Here is a 14720-nt window from a genome sequence, read left to right as displayed (position 1 = left end):
TGCCACTGAGCTACACCATGTTACATCTGGAGCACTCATTAACGAGTTTCTTGGTGCTCATCAGCATGTTCTAACAATAAAATAATTCAATAGTTGAAATAAACAAAATCATCTCGTCATTGCTGCCTGATACACTTTTTTTCATCATTGAGGAAAGCCGCTTATCTCTATAGTCAAAGAAAATGGCAGCGCTGTTCGATGAAATGTATTTCATGATATGCGCACCGGTAACTCGTGGTGCCGTAGTATTACAGCAGGCAATAAAAAATATACCGCTAAAGTCGAGAGTGCTTTGGAGGTGCCGGGGATTGAACCCGGTTCTTCTCACATGCAAAGCGAGCGCTCTACCACTGAGCTACACCCCCGTTACATCTGGAACACTCATTAACGAGTTTCTTGGTGCTCATCAGCATGTTCTAACAATAAAATAATTCAATAGTTGAAATAAACAAAATCATCTCGTCATTGCTGCCTGATACACTTTTTTTCATCATTGAGGAAAGCCGCTTATCTCTATAGTCAAAGAAAATGGCAGCGCTGTTCGATGAAATGTATTTCATGATATGCGCACCGGTAACTCGTGGTGCCGTAGTATTACAGCAGGCAATAAAAAATATACCGCTAAAGACGAGAGCGCTTGGAGGTGCGGGGGATTGAACCCGGGACTTCTCACATGCAAAGCGAGCGCTCTACTACTGAGCTACACCCCCGTTACATCTGGAGCACTCATTAACAAGTTTCTTGGTGCTCATCAGCTTGTTCAATCAATAAAATATTCAATTAGTTGAAATAAACAAAATCGTCTCGTCATTGCTGCCTGATACAGTTTTTTTCATCATTGAGGAAAGCCGCTTATCTCCATAGTCAAAGAAAATGGAAGCGCTGTTCGACGAAATGTATTTGATGATATGCGCACCGGTAACTCGTGGTGCCGTAGTATTATAGCAGGCAATAAAAAATATACCGCTAAAGTCGAGAGCGCTTTGGAGGTGCCGGGGATTGAACTCGGGACTTCTCACATGCAAAGCGAGCGCTCTACCACTGAGCTACACCCCCGTTACATCTGGAACACTCATTAACGAGTTTCTTGGTGCTCATCAGCTTGTTCAAACAATAAAATAATCAATTAGTTGAAATAAACAAAGTCGTCTCGTCAATGCTGCCTGATACAGTTTTTTTCATCATTGAGGAAAGCCGCTTATCTCTATAGTCAAAGAAAATGGCAGCGCTGTTCGGTGAAATGTATTTCATGATATGCGCACCGGTAACTCGTGGTGCCGTAGTATTACAGCAGGCAATAAAAAATATTCCGCTAAAGACGAGAGTGCTTGGAGGTGCGGGGGATTGAACCGGGGACTTCTCACATGCAAAGCGAGCGCTCTACCACTGAGCTGCACCCCCGTTACATCTGGAACACTCATTAACGAGTTTCTTGGTGCTCATCAGCTTGTTCAATCAATAAAATATTCAATTAGTTGAAATAAACAAAATCGTCTCGTCATTGCTGCCTGATACAGTTTTTTTCATCATTGAGGAAAGCCGCTTATCTCCCTAGTCAAAGAAAATGGAAGCGCTGTTCGACGAATTGTATTTCATGTAATGCGCACCGGTAATTCGTGGTGCCGTAGTATTACAACAGGCAATAAGAAAGATACCGCTAAAGTCGAGAGCGCTTTGGAGGTGCCGGGGATTGAACCCGGGACTTCTCACATGCAAAGCGAGCGCTCTACCACTGAGCTACACCCCCGTTATATCTGGAACACTATTAACGAGTTTCTTGGTGCTCATCAGCTTGTTCAAACAATAAAATAATAACTTAGTTGAAATAAACAAAATCGTCTCGTCATTGCTGCCGGATGTTTTTTTGATCATTGAGGAAAGCCGCATCTCTATAGTCAAAGAAAATCGCAGCGCTGTTCGATGAAATGTATTTCATGATATGCGCACCGGTAACTCGTGGTGCCGTAGTATTACAGCAGGCAATAAAAAGATATCGCTAAAGTCGAGAGCGCTTTGGAGGTGCCGGAGATTGAACCCGGGACTTCTCACATGCAAAGCGAGCGCTCTACCACTGAGCTACACCCCCGTTATATCTGGAACACTCATTAACGAGTTTCTTGGTGCTCATCAGCTTGTTCAAACAATAAAATAATAAATTAGTTGAAATAAACAAACTCGTCTCGTTATTGCTGCCGGATAATGTTTTTTTCATCATTGAGGAAAGCCGCATCTCTATAGTCAAAGAAAATGGCAGCGCTGTTCGATGAAATGTATTTCATGATATGCGCACCGGTAACTCGTGGTGCCGTAGTATTACAGCAGGCAATAAAAAATATACCGCTAAAGTCGAGAGCGCTTTGGAGGGGCCGGGGATTGAACCCGGGACTTCTCACATGCAAAGCGAGCGCTCTACCACTGAGCTGCACCCCCGTTACATCTGGAACACTCATTAACGAGTTTCTTGGTGCTCATCAGCTTGTTCAAACAATAAAATAATCAATTAGTTGAAATAAACAAAATCGTCTCGTCAATGCTGCCTGATACAGTTTTTTTCATCATTGAGGAAAGCCGCTTATCTCTATAGTCAAAGAAAATAGCAGCGCTGTTTGATGAAATGTATTTCATGATATGCGCACCGGTAACTCGTGGTGCCGTAGTATTACAGCAGACAATAAATAATATACCGCTAAAGACGAGAGCGCTTTGGAGGTGCCGGAGATTGAACCCGGGACTTCTCACATGCAAAGCGAGCGCTCTACCACTGAGCTACACTCCCGTTACATCTGGAGCACTCATTAACCAGTTTCTTGGTGCTCATCAGCTTGTTCAAACAATAAAATATTCAATTAGTTGAAATAAACAAAATCGTCCCGTCATTGCTGCCTGATACAGTTTTTTTTCATCATTGAGGAAAGCCGCGTATCTCTATAGTCAAAGAAAATGGCGGCGCTGTTCGACGAAATGTATTTCATGATATGCGCACCAGTAACTTTGGTGCCGTAGTATTACAACAGGCAATAAGAAAGATACCGCTAAAGTCGAGAGCGCTTTGGAGGTGCCGGGGATTGAACCCGGGACTTCTCACATGCAAAGCGAGCACTCTACAACTGAGCTACACCCCCGTTACATCTGTAGCACTCATTAACGAGTTTCTTGGTGCGTATCAGCTTATTCAAACAATATAATAATCAATTAGTTGAAATAAACAAAATCATCTCGTCATTGCTGCCTGATGCAGTTTTTCCATCATTGAGGAAAGCCGCATATTTCTATAGTCAAAGAAAATGGCAGCGCTGTTCGATGAAATGTATTCCATGATATGCGCACCGGTAACTCGTGGTGCCGTCGTATTACAACAGGCAATAAAAAAAGACACCGCTAAAGTCGAGAGCACTTTGGAGATGCCGGGGATTGAACCCGGGACTTCTCACATGCAAAGCGAGCGCTCTACCACTGAGCTACACACTTGTTACGTCTGGAGCGCTCATTAACGAGTTTCTTGGTGCTCATCAGCTTGTTCAAACAATAAAATAATCAATTAGTTGAAATAAACAAAATCATTTCGTCATTGCTGCCTGATACAGTCTTTTCATAATTGAGGAAAGCCGCTTATCTCTATAGTCAAAGAAAATGGCAGCGCTGTTCGATGAAATGTATTCCATGATATGCGCACCGGTAACTCGTGGTGCCGTAGTATTACAACAGGCAATAAAAAAAGATACCGCTAAGGTCGAGAGCGCTTTGGAGGTGCCGGGGATTGAACCCGGGACTTCTCACATGCAAAGCGAGCGCTCTACCACTGAGCTACACACTCGTTACGTCTGGCGCACTCATTAACAAGTTTCTTGGTGCTCATCAGCTTGTTCTAACAATAAAATAATTAGTTGAAATAAACAAAATCATCTCGTCATTGCTGCCTGATACAGTCTTTTCATCATTGAGGAAAGCCGCTTATCTCTATAGTCAAAGAAAATGGCAGCGCTGTTCGATGAAATGTATTTCATGATATGCGCACCGGTAACTCGTGGTGCTGTAGTATTAACACAGGCAATAAAAAAAGATACCACCAAAGTCGCGAGCGCTTTGGAGGTGCCGGGGATTGAACCCGGGACTTCTCACATGCAAAGCGAGCGCTCTACCACTGAGCTACACACTTGTTACGTCTGGAGCACTCATTAACGAGTTTCTTGGTGCTCATAAGCTTGTTCAAACAATAAAATAATCAATTAGTTGAAATAAACAAAATTATCTCGTCATTTCTGCCTGATACAGTTTTTTCATCATTGAGGAAAGCCGCATATTTCTATAGTCAAAGATAATGGCAGCGCTGTTCGATGAAATGTATTTCATGATATGCGCACCGGTAACTCGTGGTGCCGTAATATTACAACAGGCAATAAAAAAAGATACCGCTAAAGTCGAGAGTGCTTTCGAGGTGCCGGGGTCTGAACCCGGGAGTACTCACATGCAGAGCGAGCGCTCTACCACTGAACTACACCCCCGTTACATTTGGAGCACTCATTAACGAGTTTCTTGGTGCTCATCAGCTTGTTCTAACAATAAAATAATCAATTAGTTGAAATAAACAAAATCATCTCGTCATTGCTGCCTGATACAGTCTTTTCATCATTGAGGAAAGCCGCATATTTCTATAGTCAAAGAAAATGGCGCTGTTCGATGAAATGTATTTCATGATATGCGCACCGGTAACTCGTGGTGCTGTAGTATTAACACAGGCAATAAAAAAAGATACCACCAAAGTCGAGAGCGCTTTGGAGGTGCCGGGGATTGAACCCGGGACTTCTCACATGCAAAGCGAGCGCTCTACCACTGAGCTACACACTTGTTACGTCTGGAGCACTCATTAACGAGTTTCTTGGGGCTCATAAGCTTGTTCAAACAATAAAATAATCAATTAGTTGAAATAAACAAAATCATCTCGTCATTGCTGCCTGATACAGTCTTTTCATCATTGAGGAAAGCCGCATATTTCTATAGTCAAAGAAAATGGCGCTGTTCGATGAAATGTATTTCATGATATGCGCACCGGTAACTCGTGGTGCTGTAGTATTAACACAGGCAATAAAAAAAGATACCACCAAAGTCGAGAGCGCTTTGGAGGTGCCGGGGATTGAACCCGGGACTTCTCACATGCAAAGCGAGCGCTCTACCACTGAGCTACACACTTGTTACGTCTGGAGCACTCATTAACGAGTTTCTTGGGGCTCATAAGCTTGTTCTAACAATAAAATAATCAATTAGTTGAAATAAACAAAATCATCTCGTCATTGCTGCCTGATACAGTCTTTTCATCATTGAGGAAAGCCGCATATTTCTATAGTCAAAGAAAATGGTGCTGTTCGATGAAATGTATTTCATGATATGCGCACCGGTAACTCGTGGTGCTGTAGTATTAACACAGGCAATAAAAAAAGATACCACCAAAGTCGAGAGCGCTTTGGAGGTGCCGGGGATTGAACCCGGGACTACTCACATGCAAAGCGAGCGCTCTACCACTGAGCTACACACTTGTTACGTCTGGAGCACTCATTAACGAGTTTCTTGGGGCTCATAAGCTTGTTCAAACAATAAAATAATCAATTAGTTGAAATAAACAAAATCATCTCGTCATTGCTGCCTGATACAGTCTTTTCATCATTGAGGAAAGCCGCATATTTCTATAGTCAAAGAAAATGGCGCTGTTCGATGAAATGTATTTCATGATATGCGCACCGGTAACTCGTGGTGCTGTAGTATTAACACAGGCAATAAAAAAAGATACCACCAAAGTCGAGAGCGCTTTGGAGGTGCCGGGGATTGAACCCGGGACTTCTCACATGCAAAGCGAGCGCTCTACCACTGAGCTACACACTTGTTACGTCTGGAGCACTCATTAACGAGTTTCTTGGGGCTCATAAGCTTGTTCTAACAATAAAATAATCAATTAGTTGAAATAAACAAAATCATCTCGTCATTGCTGCCTGATACAGTCTTTTCATCATTGAGGAAAGCCGCATATTTCTATAGTCAAAGAAAATGGCGCTGTTCGATGAAATGTATTTCATGATATGCGCACCGGTAACTCGTGGTGCTGTAGTATTAACACAGGCAATAAAAAAAGATACCACCAAAGTCGAGAGCGCTTTGGAGGTGCCGGGGATTGAACCCGGGACTTCTCACATGCAAAGCGAGCGCTCTACCACTGAGCTACACACTTGTTACCTCTGGAGCACTCATTAACGAGTTTCTTGGGGCTCATAAGCTTGTTCAAACAATAAAATAATCAATTAGTTGAAATAAACAAAATCATCTCGTCATTTCTGCCTGATACAGTTTTTTCATCATTGAGGAAAGCCGCATATTTCTATAGTCAAAGATAATGGCAGCGCTGTTCGATGAAATGTATTTCATGATATGCGCACCGGTAACTCGTGGTGCCGTAATATTACAACAGGCAATAAAAAAAGATACCGCTAAAGTCGAGAGTGCTTTCGAGGTGCCGGGGTCTGAACCCGGGACTACTCACATGCAGAGCGAGCGCTCTACCACTGAGCTACACACCCGTTACATTTGGAGCACTCATTAACGAGTTTCTTGGTGCTCATCAGCTTGTTCTAACAATAAAATAATCAATTATTTGAAATAAACAAAATCATCTCGTCATTGCTGCCTGATACAGTCTTTTCATCATTGAGGAAAGCCGCATATTTCTATAGTCAAAGAAAATGGCAGCGCTGTTCGATGAAATGTATTTCATGATATGCGCACCGGTAACTCGTGGTGCTGTAGTATTAACACAGGCAATAAAAAAAGATACCGCTAAAGTCGAGAGCGCTTTGGAGGTGCCGGGGATTGAACCCGGGACTTCTCACATGCAAAGCGAGCGCTCTACCACTGAGCTACACCCCCGTTACATTTGGAGCACTCATTAACGAATTTCGTGTTGCTCATCAGCTTGTTCTAACAATAAAATAATCAATTAGTTGAAATAAACAAAATCATCTCGTTATTGCTGCCTGATACAGTCTTTTCATCATTGAGGAAAGCCGCATATTTCTATAGTCAAAGAAAATGGCAGCGCTGTTCGATGAAATGTATTTCATGATATGCGCACCGGTAACTTGTGGTGCCGTAGTATTACAACAGGCAATAAAAAAAGATACCGCTAAAGTCGAGAGCGCTTTGGAGATGCCGGGGATTGAACCTGGGACTTCTCACATGCAAAGCGAGCGCTCTACCACTGAGCTACACACTTTTTTTTTCTTTATTGCCTGCTTCGCAAACAGTACAAATCAGTATAAGAATACAGTGCAGTGTCACGTGTAAAAGTGCTGTCACATCTTCCAGCACATGGGGGTTAAAAAGGCAGACGCTTTATGCGCACCAACTTATCTAAACATGGCAACCACTCTGGCTTATCTTGTGCCTCGTATGCAGTCATCAACTACTGTACACTTTCTATGAAGTACTCTCGAGCGGGCCAGGGATTCACGTCTACGTTTCGAACTGCCATCCGTGTTCGCCACACACTGTGAAGAACCAATACCATGAACATATCGTAGGGCACACCGCCTACATTTATGACTGGCAAAAAACGGATGCCATACTGTGTAACTGGCAGGTCTTTCTTCAGGATGTCCCAGAGAAAGACTGCATCGGTACAGTCTAGAAAGATGTGGTCAACTGTCCCGAGTTTTCTGCAGATAATGCAATCAACTGACGGGACGAATATTCCTTTTTCTCGGAGCCATGGATTGGTAGGGAGTGTGGCGCTGTGAAGTTTGAAAAAGAATGTCTTCATTGATGGTCTAATTGGCATCTTCTTCACTCTTTTCAAGACGTCATCCCCGGGCCCATTAGGGTACAATGTTCTATACAGAGGCTCTGGCAACATGGTTTCTACAAGGTCCTTGTACAGTCTCTTTCGCGAAACCCTAGAGAGATACTCCATCGAAAATCGCACTCTCAATATTTCCACAGCAGCAATCACTTCTTTCATGTACCCCTTAGGTCTTTTTGTCACCCCATTGACAGTGGTTACAATGAAATCAGGCAAAAAATGGGACAGCCGCACATGTATCAACGTTCTCAAAAAACGATCATCTTGATCTCGTAAAAATACAAACCTAGATACCATCTGTCTCAGGAACAAGTGTACAAGACCAAGCCCCCCACTTTTCACAGAATGGAACAGATTCGTTCGGCTTGTCCTTTCCCACGTGGACGCCCAAATAAACACTGCGATCACTCTGTGTAGCTTTTGTACAGCAACACGTGACATGAATAGCACTTGTAAAACATACCATACTCGTGAAATAAGAAATATGTTGCTCACTGTTGACCTCGTAAACATTGAGAAATCGCGCCCAGCTCACGTTTTTGTCTTGTCTCTTAGTTGTTCTGTCTCTTGTTTCCAATATTCTGTTGTGTCTCTGTAGTGTTGGAGAGGTACCCCTAAGTACTTGTCAGGTATAACCTTCCATGTAATGCTTTCAAATATTGATGGTGTGTTCTGCCAATTTCCGTGCCATATTCCAAGACATTTACTCCAGTTGACTCTACTATCAGTGCAATCACAGAAGAATTTCACATCGTTTAGTGCTTCTCTAATACTCTCCCGATCTTCGCAGAACACAGCAATATCGTCGGCGTAACTAAGTATTTTGACCTCTGCAGACATCAAATGAAACCCCCGCACCTGATCATTCTGTATCACTTTCTGGCATAGAGGTTCTAAATAGATAGCAAAAAGCAGTGCTGATGCAGCGCATCCTTGTTTTACACTCGATAAGACTTGTATATTATCACTAAGCTGTTTGTTTATTACAATTTTTGTAGTGCATCCTGTGTACGCCATTCGGACCCCTTCCAACACCACAGACCCTATATTGACATAGTCAAGAATGCTGAAAAGTATGTCATGGTTCACGCGGTCAAATGCCTTCTCGAGATCGATTTGTAGCATAGCTACTTTACCGTCAAACTCATCGCAGCATTCTAACATATTTCGGGCTATATGAATGTTCGTCATAATTGTTCTGCCTTTTATGCCACAAGTCTGATGTGGTCCGACTATTTTTTTAATCACTGTTTGAATTCGCCTGGCCAAAACACCCATGAATATTTTGTAGTCAACATTCGCTAGGGTTATGGGTCTGTATGATGTGACGGACAGCTGTTTCCTGGGATCTTCAGTTTTTGGGATTAACACGATGTGTGTTCTCCGAAAAGATATTGGCAACTCTTTCCTCTCGTATGCCTCATCGAACACATTCCACAAAGCTTCTGCCACAAGATTTTTAAATTTCTTATAGAATGCTACACCTAGTCCATCTGGACCAGGTGTTTTACCGTTTTTCATTTTTTCAATGGTGATTTCGATTTCTCTGACCGAGATGGGTGTTTCTAATCTCGCTTTTACGTCATCCTCAAGCTTCGGCATAAGTGACAAGAAACGCCGACTATAGGTACTCGTGTCCGCTCTGACGCCTCCCAACAGTTCTTGGAAATATTCCACAAACGCGCGCTCAATCTCGGTTTTATCTGTGGTGACTTCATTTTTGTGTTCTATCGCCCTTATCTCGTTTCTTGTCGCGTAGCTCTTTTCATCTGTGCCAGCACGTTTTGTGGGAACCTCGCCACACCATAATCTTTCTGCGCGTGCGCGTACCACCGCTCCTCTGTACCTTTCCGTATCTACGGCTTCTATTTCTTGCTTCACTCTTCTTATTTCTTTACTGCGCTCTCCTGGTTGCGCGCATTCTTGACATAGCAAAAAATCAAGCTCACATTGCAGTTGTCTTTCTTTTTTCAGGTTAGTGCGTTTTATTGAAACTGATCTTCCAATTGCTTCTATTTTTACTTTTTCCTTGAAGCACTCCCATGTGTAAATTGAACTACTTGCGTCACCTTTCGCCACTTCTTTTAATTCCTTTTCAGCATTTTCTACAAACTTCTCATCCTCGAGTAGCTTTTCATTTAACTTCCAGAGTCCCCAATTGAATTTGGGCTTTTCTTTTTTATTAATGGTGAACATTACTAGACTATCGTCACTAAATGAAACATTCTTCACTGCGTAGCCCTGGCAAATAGGAAGCAGGGACGTAGACACGTATGCTCTGTCAAGTCTAGCTTTACTGTTGAGCTGGTAATGCGTATAGTGAGTACCCTGCGCCAGTACATATCCCGCGTCATCCCAGTTCCGCTCACGCGTCATTGAATCCAATACCAAGGCGCTAGAGTCACGTACAAAGTTTTTACATGCCCTGTCTTCGGCATTACACACACAGTTGAAATCGCCTAGAAGTATAACTGCCTTCTCGCATGATAGATACGTATCAAGACTTTCGAAGAATATTTTCCTATCCTGTTGTCTATTTGGCGCATATACGCACACAACGCGCCAACTAATGCCGGAAAGAAGAAAATCACATGCAATTAATCGCCCTTCATTATCACTGTGTACACTTTTTTCGACAATGCCAATTGTGTTCCTTGTAAAGAGAAGACATCCGCCTGAAGTACCTACAGAATGACTCACACATATATTGTATCTGGAGCGGAAGTTCAAAAATATGGTGTCCATCTGCTCTTCAGATTCAATTTTCGTTTCCTGCACAGCGGCGATATCAAAGTCATTTTCAAGAAACAAACGACGTAACTGATACTGTCGCCTCTTCGAGCGTAAACCTCTAACGTTAAAAGTTGCGACGCGTAAGGCTGACTCTATACTGAAAGCCATGGTTTTTGTTTAGGGAAGGGAGTACAAAACACAGTGTTTAATTTAGGTGAACGTTTCTAAAAAAACTGCTTTAGTTTTACTGAAAATTTTGCGGCAATCGGTCCAGGTTTTACAGAGGCATGGTGTGCGTAAACTCCGTTCACTTACGGGTTACTCTTCATCCGGAAAAAAGGCACAAAAAACTCTAGTCCCAGGAAGCTTTTGCGAAGGCTGCTTGGCCTCCGCCCGTAGATTAGTCTGCAAGTTCGGCCGTGGCTTCAACGTTGGTCGCCTCATTCCTATGGTTTTTGCTGGTGGTTCTTCTCGACCAACGTCTCCGGAGGTAGTGAAGTCTTCCCCAACAATGTCTCTTGGTCGCTTTCCAGCTAGTCCACTGCCTGCGTTGTCGCTGATTTCCATGTCGTCTTGCAGTGCGTCTGCGTCGCTGGGAGCCTTCACAGTCGGCAGGTGCTGTTCTGGCTTGTCTGTCGTTATCGGTTTTTCTGGCTGTGGTTCGGATGCCTTGTTCTCGACCTTTTCATTGTCCATCCTACTAGGCCTGCTCAGTTTCACCAATTCTGGGGTCGCCTCTTCCTTCCTCGCAGTCGCGCTCGCTGCCTCTTCAGCTTCATGCTCATCCATTAACAGTTCTGCGTGGTCGTTGCCACTCGGAGGTCCGGTGACGCTGGCATAAGACAACGTGCAGTCGTTCTCCTCGTGGCCAAATCTTCGGCAGGCACCACAGCGTGGCACACGGCAATCTCGCCGTATGTGCCCGTTTGCTCGACAGCGTAAGCACACTGGCGCTCTGCCCGGAACAACCACCAAAGCTTGCTCACCGCTTACGTTCACTTGGTGAGGCAGGTCTTCAATTTTGACGCCCACTTTCAACCGAATTGTCAAAATACGGGTAGTGGAGCCTTTTTCGCTGATGCCGTTTACACGCCACCGCTCTCTGTTGACGTCAACCACTTGGCCGTACAGCTCGAAAGCACGTCGCACATCCTCATCGAGAACATTGTGCAGCAGCCAGTGCACTTTCATACGCACATCCTGGTTTGCCGGATCAATGACAAGACAGCGACAATTTTTTACCTTGATATCGCCTTGCGATAGAATCGTCTTGACAGCGTCCATGTTCTTGAACGTTACCGCCCACACGTCGCTCATCCTATATGCCCCCAAAGCAACCACTTCGGGGAGCAGTCGCAGGCTGGCCAAGGTGTCACAGAAATCTTCAACTCGATAAGGTCGGGCTCGTACGTCAGCGTGCAGAAAAACCGTATTTAAAACAATTCGTCCTGTAGGAAGGGTTGGCAACACAACTTGATATTCCTTATCGTCATCAAAAGACCTGTTTCCGCGGCTAGTATCTGCCGCAAACGCCGCTCCTACGGAGCACATGATTCCTGCGTCCGACGCGCGTGAGTGCCGACGAAAGAATCTCTGAGCTACACACTTGTTACGTCTGGAGCGCTCATTAACGAGTTTCTTGGTGCTCATCAGCTTGTTCAAACAATAAAATAATCAATTAGTTGAAATAAACAAAATCATTTCGTCATTGCTGCCTGATACAGTTTTTTCATCATTGAGGAAAGCTGCATATTTCTATAGTTAAAGATAATGGCAGCGCTGTTCGATGAAATGTATTTCATGATATGCGCACCGGTAACTCGTGGTGCCGTAGTATTACAACAGGCAATAAAAAAAGATACCACTAAAGTCGAGAGCGCTTTCGAGGTGCCGGGGTCTGAACCCGGGACTACTCACATGCAAAGCGAGCGCTCTACCACTGAGCTACACCCCGTTACATCTGGAGCACTCATTAACGAGTTTGTTGGTGCTCATCAGCTTGTTCTAACAATGAAATAATCAATTAGTTGAAATAAACAAAATCATCTCGTCATTGCTGCCTGATACAGTTTTTTCATCATTGAGGAAAGCCGCATATTTCTATAGTCAAAGAAAATGGCCGCGCTGTTCGATGAAATGTATTTCATGATATGCGCACCGGTAACTCGTGGTGCCGTAGTATTACAACAGGCAATAAAAAAAGATACCGCTAAAGTCGAGAGCGCTTTGGAGGTGCCGGGGATTGAACCCGGGACTTCTCACATGCAAAGCGAGCGCTCTACCACTGAACAACACCCCGTTACATCTGGAGCACTCATTAACGAGTTTGTTGGTGCTCATCAGCTTGTTCTAACAATAAAATAATCAATTAGTTGAAATAAACAAAATCATCTCGTCATTGCTGCCTGATACAGTCTTTTCATTATTGAGGAAAGCCGCATATTTCTATAGTCAAAGAAAATGGCAGCGCTGTTCGATGAAATGTATTCCATGATATGCGCACCGGTAACTCGTGGTGCCGTAGTATTACAACAGGCAATAAAAAAAGATACCGCTAAAGTCGAGAGCGCTTTGGAGGTGCCGGGGATTGAACCCGGGACTTCTCACATGCAAAGCGAGCGCTCTACCACTGAACAACACCCCGTTACATCTGGAGCACTCATTAACGAGTTTGTTGGTGCTCATCAGCTTGTTCTAACAATAAAATAATCAATTAGTTGAAATAAACAAAATCATCTCGTCATTGCTGCCTGATACAGTCTTTTCATTATTGAGGAAAGCCGCATATTTCTATAGTCAAAGAAAATGGCCGCGCTGTTCGATGAAATGTATTTCATGATATGCGCACCGGTAACTCGTGGTGCCGTAGTATTACAACAGGCAATAAAAAAAGATACCGCTAAAGTCGAGAGCGCTTTGGAGGTGCCGGGGATTGAACCCGGGACTACTCACATGCAAAGCGAGCGCTCTACCACTGAGCTACACCCCGTTACATCTGGAGCACTCATTAACGAGTTTGTTGGTGCTCATCAGCTTGTTCTAACAATAAAATAATCAATTAGTTGAAATAAACAAAATCATCTCGTCATTGCTGCCTGATACAGTCTTTTCATTATTGAGGAAAGCCGCATATTTCTATAGTCAAAGAAAATGGCAGCGCTGTTCGATGAAATGTATTCCATGATATGCGCACCGGTAACTCGTGGTGCCGTAGTATTACAACAGGCAATAAAAAAAGATACCGCTAAAGTCGAGAGCGCTTTGGAGGTGCCGGGGATTGAACCCGGGACTTCTCACATGCAAAGCGAGCGCTCTACCACTGAACAACACCCCTGTTACATTTGAAGCACTCATTAACGAATTTCGCGGTGCTCATCAGCTTGTTCTAACAATAAAATAATCAATTTGTTGAAATAAACAAAATCATCTCGTCACTGCTGCCTGATACAGTCTTTTCATCATTGAGGAAAGCCGCATATTTCTATAGTCAAAGAAAATGGCAGCGCTGTTCGATGAAATGTATTCCATGATATGCGCACCGGTATTCATGGTGCCTTAGTATTACAACAGGCAATAAAAAAAGACACCGTTAAAGTCGAGAGCGCTTTGGAGGTGCCAGGGATTGAAGCCGGGACTTCTCACATGCAAAGCGAGCACTCTACCACTGAGCTACACCCCCGTTACATCTGGAGCACTCATTAACGAGTTTCTTGGTGCTCATCAGCTTGTTCAAACAATAAAATAATCAATTAGTTGAAATAAACAAAATCATCTCGTCATTGCTGCCTGATACAGTCTTTTCATCATTGAGGAAAGCCGCATATTTCTATAGTCAAAGAAAATAGCAGCGCTGTTCGATGAAATGTATTTGATGATATGCGCACCGGTAACTCTTGGTGCCGTAGTATTACAACAGGCAATAAAAAAAGATACCGCTATAGTCGAGAGCACTTTGGAGGTGCCGGGGATTGAACCCGAGACTTCTCACATGCAAAGCGAGCGCTCTACCGCTGAGCTACACCCCCGTTACATCTGGAGCACTCATTAACGAGTTTTTTGGTGCTCATCAGCTTGTTCAAACAATAAAATATTCATTTAGTTGAAATAAACAAAATTATCTCATCATTTCTGCCTGATACAGTTTTCT

At 43.6% G+C, this 14720-nt stretch overlaps 20 non-coding genes across 20 annotated transcripts; all 20 read right to left on the bottom strand.

Annotated features, from left to right (window-relative positions):
* Nucleotides 1–293: 293 nt before the first annotated feature.
* Nucleotides 294–365, bottom strand: TRNAA-UGC (transfer RNA alanine (anticodon UGC)). The gene has a single exon. It is a non-coding gene; the product is annotated as a tRNA-Ala (tRNA).
* A 273-nt stretch (nucleotides 366–638) lies between these two features.
* TRNAA-UGC (transfer RNA alanine (anticodon UGC)) lies at nucleotides 639–710 on the bottom strand. Its single transcript has one exon. It is a non-coding gene; the product is annotated as a tRNA-Ala (tRNA).
* A 274-nt stretch (nucleotides 711–984) lies between these two features.
* TRNAA-UGC (transfer RNA alanine (anticodon UGC)) lies at nucleotides 985–1056 on the bottom strand. The gene has a single exon. It is a non-coding gene; the product is annotated as a tRNA-Ala (tRNA).
* A 619-nt stretch (nucleotides 1057–1675) lies between these two features.
* TRNAA-UGC (transfer RNA alanine (anticodon UGC)) lies at nucleotides 1676–1747 on the bottom strand. The gene has a single exon. It is a non-coding gene; the product is annotated as a tRNA-Ala (tRNA).
* A 267-nt stretch (nucleotides 1748–2014) lies between these two features.
* Nucleotides 2015–2086, bottom strand: TRNAA-UGC (transfer RNA alanine (anticodon UGC)). The gene has a single exon. It is a non-coding gene; the product is annotated as a tRNA-Ala (tRNA).
* Nucleotides 2087–2358: 272 nt separating this feature from the next.
* TRNAA-UGC (transfer RNA alanine (anticodon UGC)) lies at nucleotides 2359–2430 on the bottom strand. Its single transcript has one exon. It is a non-coding gene; the product is annotated as a tRNA-Ala (tRNA).
* A 274-nt stretch (nucleotides 2431–2704) lies between these two features.
* TRNAA-UGC (transfer RNA alanine (anticodon UGC)) lies at nucleotides 2705–2776 on the bottom strand. The gene has a single exon. It is a non-coding gene; the product is annotated as a tRNA-Ala (tRNA).
* Nucleotides 2777–3050: 274 nt separating this feature from the next.
* On the bottom strand, nucleotides 3051–3122 carry TRNAA-UGC (transfer RNA alanine (anticodon UGC)). Its single transcript has one exon. It is a non-coding gene; the product is annotated as a tRNA-Ala (tRNA).
* A 274-nt stretch (nucleotides 3123–3396) lies between these two features.
* Nucleotides 3397–3464, bottom strand: TRNAA-UGC (transfer RNA alanine (anticodon UGC)). Its single transcript has one exon. It is a non-coding gene; the product is annotated as a tRNA-Ala (tRNA).
* Nucleotides 3465–4084: 620 nt separating this feature from the next.
* TRNAA-UGC (transfer RNA alanine (anticodon UGC)) lies at nucleotides 4085–4154 on the bottom strand. The gene has a single exon. It is a non-coding gene; the product is annotated as a tRNA-Ala (tRNA).
* Nucleotides 4155–4773: 619 nt separating this feature from the next.
* TRNAA-UGC (transfer RNA alanine (anticodon UGC)) lies at nucleotides 4774–4843 on the bottom strand. Its single transcript has one exon. It is a non-coding gene; the product is annotated as a tRNA-Ala (tRNA).
* A 273-nt stretch (nucleotides 4844–5116) lies between these two features.
* TRNAA-UGC (transfer RNA alanine (anticodon UGC)) lies at nucleotides 5117–5186 on the bottom strand. The gene has a single exon. It is a non-coding gene; the product is annotated as a tRNA-Ala (tRNA).
* A 273-nt stretch (nucleotides 5187–5459) lies between these two features.
* On the bottom strand, nucleotides 5460–5529 carry TRNAA-UGC (transfer RNA alanine (anticodon UGC)). Its single transcript has one exon. It is a non-coding gene; the product is annotated as a tRNA-Ala (tRNA).
* A 273-nt stretch (nucleotides 5530–5802) lies between these two features.
* Nucleotides 5803–5872, bottom strand: TRNAA-UGC (transfer RNA alanine (anticodon UGC)). Its single transcript has one exon. It is a non-coding gene; the product is annotated as a tRNA-Ala (tRNA).
* Nucleotides 5873–6145: 273 nt separating this feature from the next.
* TRNAA-UGC (transfer RNA alanine (anticodon UGC)) lies at nucleotides 6146–6215 on the bottom strand. Its single transcript has one exon. It is a non-coding gene; the product is annotated as a tRNA-Ala (tRNA).
* A 622-nt stretch (nucleotides 6216–6837) lies between these two features.
* Nucleotides 6838–6909, bottom strand: TRNAA-UGC (transfer RNA alanine (anticodon UGC)). Its single transcript has one exon. It is a non-coding gene; the product is annotated as a tRNA-Ala (tRNA).
* A 5546-nt stretch (nucleotides 6910–12455) lies between these two features.
* TRNAA-UGC (transfer RNA alanine (anticodon UGC)) lies at nucleotides 12456–12527 on the bottom strand. The gene has a single exon. It is a non-coding gene; the product is annotated as a tRNA-Ala (tRNA).
* A 1308-nt stretch (nucleotides 12528–13835) lies between these two features.
* On the bottom strand, nucleotides 13836–13907 carry TRNAA-UGC (transfer RNA alanine (anticodon UGC)). Its single transcript has one exon. It is a non-coding gene; the product is annotated as a tRNA-Ala (tRNA).
* A 273-nt stretch (nucleotides 13908–14180) lies between these two features.
* TRNAA-UGC (transfer RNA alanine (anticodon UGC)) lies at nucleotides 14181–14252 on the bottom strand. The gene has a single exon. It is a non-coding gene; the product is annotated as a tRNA-Ala (tRNA).
* A 274-nt stretch (nucleotides 14253–14526) lies between these two features.
* TRNAA-UGC (transfer RNA alanine (anticodon UGC)) lies at nucleotides 14527–14598 on the bottom strand. The gene has a single exon. It is a non-coding gene; the product is annotated as a tRNA-Ala (tRNA).
* Nucleotides 14599–14720: the final 122 nt, after the last annotated feature.

This window comes from Rhipicephalus microplus, chromosome 3 (genome assembly GCF_043290135.1).
Source record: "Rhipicephalus microplus isolate Deutch F79 chromosome 3, USDA_Rmic, whole genome shotgun sequence".
In the NCBI taxonomy this organism is placed as follows: domain Eukaryota; kingdom Metazoa; phylum Arthropoda; class Arachnida; order Ixodida; family Ixodidae; genus Rhipicephalus; species Rhipicephalus microplus.
The sequence above is the reverse complement of the archived record's forward strand: the minus strand, read 5'-3'. Positions and strand labels throughout refer to the sequence as shown.